The sequence below is a fragment of the Notamacropus eugenii genome, chromosome 2 (assembly GCF_028372415.1).
Source record: "Notamacropus eugenii isolate mMacEug1 chromosome 2, mMacEug1.pri_v2, whole genome shotgun sequence".
NCBI classification, from domain to species: domain Eukaryota; kingdom Metazoa; phylum Chordata; class Mammalia; order Diprotodontia; family Macropodidae; genus Notamacropus; species Notamacropus eugenii.
Window position 1 is genome coordinate 268,314,329 of NC_092873.1, and position 7,422 is coordinate 268,321,750.

The 7,422-nt window shown below is 34.2% G+C and overlaps 1 long non-coding RNA gene across 1 annotated transcript in view; it reads right to left on the minus strand.

The window, feature by feature from the left end:
• LOC140527244 (uncharacterized) overlaps positions 1 to 5,719 on the minus strand; it is a 22,069-nt gene extending 16,350 nt beyond the window's left edge. The window contains exon 1 of the long non-coding RNA XR_011974728.1: positions 1,122 to 5,719. This is a non-coding gene — a long non-coding RNA (uncharacterized lncRNA). The remainder of the gene's footprint in view (positions 1 to 1,121) is intronic.
• Between the last annotated feature and the right edge of the window lie 1,703 nt (positions 5,720 to 7,422).

Genomic DNA, 7,422 nt, shown 5'->3' on the forward strand with positions numbered 1-7,422 from the left:
TTACAAGGGTTTTGTTTTTCTTTTTAAATGGTGAGTGGGAGAGAGAATAGATTTTGTTAATAAAAAAAAAAAAGGCTAATTTTTATATGGGTAAATTGACCTCCATCAAAAGAGAGCTGACTAAGGTGGCAATAGGTTGTTTGCAGAGTTGTTTTTATTGAATAAAGACAAGGATATGTTACCACTTGAAAACAAAAAACATTCAGAATTAGGAAACAAGCCATTCTTTTTTTTTTTTTGTAATGAATAGAAGTCTCTTGAAATCAAAAGTAAATTTTAGAAGAATTCAGTCCTGGAGTCAAAAGACCTGAGTTTGGGTTTCACTTCGGAAACTTCATAGCAGTGTAGCAATTCCTTTAACTATTCGGAGCTGGATTCCTCTTTTACAGAATTATACTATGTAATTCTATAAATGTGAGAAAACTACTTCATACACCTTAAAATGACATAAAATGAAGTAAGCATAGAGAAGATTGACCAGCCGATAATTGGAAGGGACACAGGGAAAGGCAGGGGCAAATAGCCCGTGAAAAAAGACAAAAATAGAAAATGTCCCCCATTTCTGTGTAATCCCTTTTTACTTTTACAGTGACAGTGGTAGAGTTTGGCAGAAGTGAGCAGAGGATCCTAAAGGATCATTTGTTTTTATGCCATTTACACATATTAAACAACAGTTGACACATTTAATATGAAACATTTAGCCAGTAATGAATAAGATTACCCTCTTGGAGGAAGTGAACCCCCTCTGTGTTGACATTGCTCACTGTAAATTAAATTAGAGGAAATAAAGAAGTTGCAGCTAAATGGAAAGATGATTTGTAGACTTTCTTCTAAGAGATGAATAAAGAAGATTGAATTGGTTTAATCATTCACCCAAAGTAAAAGAGGAACACAGTTTCATGGGACACTTGTTCATTTTTTCCATTGCTCATGATAATCTTAAATAATCTATTATGAAGACTATCATAGTTCACCTACATCCTTTTCAAAAAATGAAGAAACAAACTTTTTTGAAGAACTTGACTGACCAATACTGCAAATTACATTAGCATGTATTTACATGGATGTCATTGTTGCATAATGGATAAAGGACCGCCTTAAAGTCAAAATTTAAGTCTCACCTCTGGCCAATACTGACTGTGTGATCCTGGCTCAAGACAGCTCTCTTAGACTGCAAATGGAAGAACAGTTGTCAGTTTCCATGAGTAGAGGAAGTTAACTCACTAAGAGATTTCTTCTAAAATCGCTGTTGAAAGAAAAAATGCCCAGATACTCAATGACTTTATTGTAAAACTGTGCATAGGGAAACATAGGAAATTTTTGTTAAAAAATATGATTTCAGAATAAAAAACTACTCAAAATCTTTGGGTGTTAGAGTTGGCAAGCACTAAAATATATTAAAAAATATAATCTAGTTTATTTTGGTGGACAGCTAATAACTGAGTATAGAAGTAGCAGATATTTGGCAGATTAGGACAAGGGGGAAAATAAATGCTAAATTCAAAGAAAAACTTAAGAGGAGAATGGACTTAATGAAGTGGTAATAGCTGCAAACTGACTTGTTTAATCAAACTGTAGACTTTAAAAAGTGGAAATGTTGTCTCAGACTCAGTTTCTTAGAAATCTATGCTAACAAAAACAGGGAGGCTGAAACAGCCTCCCAAACTGCTTGTGCTACCAAATACTTGATCTCTCCTTGCCAGATGGAGAAACAGGGCTATCAAGGGCAATGCTAACTCTGAAGAGAAGCTCATTTGTTAAACATTATGGAGACAAATGGTGGAAGACTACAAGTATTGTCATCTGAAAAAGGAATTTAAGAAATTGAACTTGCAGAGGGGTTGGTTTAAAATCTAGTTGTTTTGGACATTTGTAGATAAAAGTGGAAGACAAACCGATTTGACAAACAGATTTGACTTGGAATAGATATATTTTTAAGTGATCTGTGTTCATAGGTGGTGATAGTGAAACTATAAAATTTGGACTCTCTTGCCTCAGTAACCAGTCTGTTGTGTGAGAAGTGGCAACGATACTTGACAATGAAACTGGAAAAATCAGCTGGAGTGACAAATGAATGAAAAAATAATACATGATTGAGATTGGTTTTCAAGGTATTTCATGGGTGGGATGATTATTTACAACTGGAAAAAAATTGCTTTGCTTTTACCCTAAAAAAAGATGAAACATAAGGTATCATCAACTACCAGCTTTTAAGTTGGCCTCACAGCTCTAAAATTTTTATCAGAATGGTCCATGTTCTTGATGAAAACAGAAAAAGGAATATTTAATCAGACTTTCACATAGTTTTCTAGAAAAGAAAACACAATCTCATGCCTGAAAAGAATATAAGATTTTACGAAATTTGTTCTTTTTCAAGATCATTTATATAAAAATGCATTTTTGAAAGCTTTCTTCAAACCAAGTGTATCCCCCACATATGTTAAAATATAAGACACTAGAATGAATGCAATTGTGACAATAACATTTACAGTTTTCTGATTATCAACATGAATGGTAGCTTAAAACTGGAAGATACAAACTTTCCTAGAGTGTTAGTATCAGAAAATGTCCTGTTCAGAATACAAACAAAAGAAATTTTGATAGCAAAGTGTTCCAAATGCTCCCATTTGTGTATCTTTGATAACATGGCACTTAGTTACATCTAACCCAAGAACAGCCCTCTTCAGTGAAATTCTACAATAATGTGAAAAACATTGAATTAATGTAATCACATACACAAAAATAAAAGAATAAAACACATTTTCCCCAGACCATTACATGTAGCTTGACAGGAAGCATCTTTAATCCATCAATTTACATACCTGAGTGCAATAATCTCTGACAGTTTTCTTGGGCTCTTTGCCCTTGATGTTCTTCCTCATTTCTAATTTTAGTAATGTGGTCTTTCTTTTCTTTTTTAAAATTATAATTGCCCATTATTTTCTGTTTTGTTGGTCTTTTTACAGAAGCTCTAGGGTTTATTTATCATTTCAATTGTTTTCTTGTTTTCAGTGATATTAATGTGATTGACTCCCCTAGAACATGAAGGAAAAAAAGAGACCAAAGGTATGGAAGAGTTCTCAAACATTATTATAATGAAGAAAAACATCTGAGAAAACAATACTGTTGCCTGCCCATAGACCTCTTTGAAACACGACTTTTATTAGGATCCTCTACAGACACATCAGGAGCATCCTCAATAAGGGTGATAGTAGATAAGAGGCAAAGTTTCACCAGTGTTAGTTTGCAATCAACCCCATGTTCACCAGTGCATGGTGAACTGAATGAAAGATCTAGACAGATGATCTCAAACTCAAATAGAAATAGATCGTTCTAGCTACATATTTGTAAGGGGGCTAGGAACTCTCGGATGCCATTTGTAGGACCGCACCCAAGGTGCCTGCAACTAATGGCGTCTGAGGCAGGACCGCTGCCCTTGTTTTTCTCCTGGAGTTTGGGGAAAGTGGGTAATCACGAGCTGGACACGAAGAGAATGCGGAGCAGGGGTTGGAGGAGTAGATTTGACCTTCAAAGGGATTGGTTGAAGGGCATAATTCACGAGGCTATTAAGTTATAAATAATGCTGCTTTACTGATAATAAACGGAGTTGCCTTACACCCTGCCTCCTGCCTCATTCATTGCGTCCTGAGAAAGGGATAGGGTCTTGCTGGCTAAGACCCCCAACCCAAAGAGGAAGGTCACACATATTGACTTAGAAAACCAGAAATTAATACTATTTGTGTTGTATTTTTTTATTTTGTTAAACATTTCTGAGTTATATTTTAATCTGTTTTGGGTCCCACTTGGGAGTTTTGCTAGCTAATTGCACTGACTATCCCACTATGTTTGTCATTTGTAAATTATGAAAAAGAGTTTTATCCAGAAGAGCAAAATGCCACATAAAAGGTTCTCTTTCAGTAAAGTTTCTTCCAATTTATACAGCAAAATCATAAAAAAAATTGTTGAAAAATGAAGCAAATAAAGATAAACTTATTTAGCGTCCCTCTGATCATAAACAAGTTGAGGTATGAAGCAGGGAGACATATGCTCCCCAGAAGTGTTTGCCACTATTATGGGAAACATCCAACACAGAATCTCAAGTTGAAGGGGGATTCTTTTTGGATAATAAGGTCTTCCATATAATCATTTGGTTTCAACATGATCTTGTAACCACCTAAAAGAATTTGATCTGACTGTCCATTCAGGAAAGACCAAGTAGATGAAGAATGGCTTCTTTCTAGATTATGGCACAGAATTGAATAAACAAGCTATAGTACCCATCCATCAGTACCAAAGATAGAGCATATAGTAGATGAGTTGGGCCCCACAACTAAACAGGAAGAGGAGAATGGATTGACTTGCCTTCAAAAAATTATGAAACTCTGTTAAGCTTCACCCAGAAACAAAGGCTTATGTTTTTAGTAGCAATATTCTACTAGTGTTGTTGGGCTGTAAGACTTAAACTCCAAAGTTTCTGAAGAGCTGAGAAATGAATTTTCATACAGAGTATGTGTATGTGAGTATGAATGTATATATATATATACACACATACACATATATGTGTATATAGAGACATATACACACATACATATACATATATACACAATACATATACATATATACACATGCACACATATATATGTATGTATGTATATAAAAGAGCTAGTACAGTGTAATGGATAGAAAGTTGACCACAAAATCAGAAAGATTTGGATTCTAGCTTTCCATTAGATGCATAGTAGCAATGTAGCCTATGGCAAATAACTTAATCTCTCAGACCCCATCAAAGCTCTCTGAAACTTTAAGTTGCAGAGAAAGTGCTGACCTACATTAGTAGAGGAAATTTCTAGGAGCTCATTAAATTAATGAAATCATAGACCTGGTTAGATATGTGTGTGTGTGTGTGTGTGTGTGTGTGTGTGTGTGTGTATGTATGTATGTTTAAAATTGATAAAAGTGTCATTTAAAAATATATCCAAAATTATCCGTTAAAATATATCCTTTATTTATATATCCATATAAAAATATATCCTTTAATGTCCATGTTTATCTTGATGTTTTCAAGTTTAAATTTTATTTGTGTTCTATATTATTGAGATTAGCAAGCTGACGTTGGAACCAGGAAGACCCGAGTTCTAATCTCGCCTCTGACACATACTGGCAGTGTTATCCTGGGCAAGTCATTTACTGCTTTCTTGGCAATTCTTCACAGCTCTTAAGTAACAGAGAAAATGCTGACCTACATTGGTAGAGGGAGTCTCTTCATTCAGGAGTTCCTTATACTGGTGAAATCATAGGTCTGTTCTCTGTCTCTGTTCTATTTAGTGAAAAGGAATACAGACTTTTTTTATTAGTATTGCTAAAACCTGGACTTAATGAAACCTTGTAAATACAACTCTTCTCTCTCATACTAGTCACTGTGTAGATTTCTTTGAAATAGACTTCCTCTTTATCCAAGATAGGAGCATCATATCTCATGATACTAAAATTGTGACTCTATAAGATTATTTTAAAAAACACAAAATACTAAAATTAAGAAAATGAAAAATTGATAACCCAAATCAGTTGCAGAAGACAAAACCACACATCTTTTTACACCCTGTGAAAAAGGTACTGTGCCTAGATGATTTAACAAACAAATTCTACATAGACTGTTAATCTAATAGACAAAAACAATCAATATAATAAATCATGTAAGAAAGAGACAAAATAAAGAGGATTTAATCACTATGTGTGGAGAAAATAGTAAAATACATCATTAAAATATATCAATATATTTCCTTAAGGTAAGATTATATGTTTCAACCTCTCAGCTAATATTGTATGTGATGGAGAAACACTGTTCTAACAACAATAGTAGTTAATGATTATAAAGTGCTTTAAGATTTCACATTTGATCTTCATGGTAAAGTAGATGCTATAAGTTATATTTACATGTTACATCATTTGACTTCTCATAGCAACTCTGTGAGGTAGGTGCTATTATTATCCCTATTTAATAGATGAGGAAACTGAAGCAGACAGAGATTAAGAGACTTGCACAGGCCCAAGATTAGTAAGTGTCTGAAGTAGAATTCAAACTCAAATCTTCTTTATTCTGATTCCCAAAAACAGATATAAATAAGACTGCCCATTTTTACTTTGAAATGGTCTTAGAAATAGTAGAAATGGCACAACAAAATAAAAAATAATGTATCATTGGCAATGAAGTTAAAATAATTGTGTCCATTTACATGATCTGATTCTATATCTAGGAAACCCAACAGTTAGCAAAAAATCCATTGAAATAAGCTATTTTGTTAAAGTACAAGATAGAAAATACTCAAAAAGTTACATTTCTAGGAAGGTTCTAGGAAAAATTGTAGAAAAATAAATGCCAGAGGAAAAAATAAGTCCTTGAAAAAATAAGTAGATCAACTATAACCATTGTCCTTTATCTCTTCTGCCCTTTGTAGCCAAAAGCCTTAAAAAGATCCTTCGTAATATGCCTCCACTTTCTTTTCTCCGCCTTCTTAACCTTTACAATATACTTTCCAACCTTATCCTTCCACCCAAACTTCTCCAAAGTTACTAATGATCTCTTCTTTGCCAAATTCAATAGGCTTTTCTCAATCCTCATATTCCTTGACCCCTCTGTGGCCTTTGATACTGTTGATCACTCCTCCATAATACTCTGCTCTCTAGGTTTTTGGAACCCTACTCTCTTCTGGTTTTCCTCCCACCTAACTGCTCCTTTGTTGAATCTTCTTCCAGATCATACTCTCTAACCATAGATGACCCTCAGAATTCTATCCTGGGCCCATTTCTTCCTTATTTTTGCTTCATTTGGTGATCTCATCAACTCCTATGGATGTAGGATTTATACCAAAAATGCAGGGCTGGTTCAACATTAGGAAAACTATCAGCATTATTGATTGTATCAATAACAAAACTACCAGAAACCATAAGATTATCTCAATAGATGCAGAAAAAGCCTTTGACAAAATACAACACTCATTCCAATTGTAAACACTGGAGAGTATGGGAATAAATGGAGCCTTCCATAAAATAATAAGCAATATCTACCTAAAACTATCAGCAAGCATTATACGTAATGGGAATAAGCTGGATGCATTTCCAGTAACATCAGGGGTGAAACAAAGATGTCCATTATCACCACTATTATTGATTATAGTACTAGAAATGTTAGCTTTAACAATAGGAGAAGAAAAAGAAATTGAAGGAAATGTCAGCTTTGGAAACAGTAAGGAATATTCCATAGCCAATAGAGCCACGAGTGGGTGTTGTAGCTGGAAACAAACATGGCATCTGTAATGTCTTTCTCATGGAATTCTGTGGGAGATTGAACCCTTTGAGAATGGGGAGGGATGGTATTCTTATTTTTATTATTTTGCTGTTTTGGTTAAATGAATTCTGTTCTTG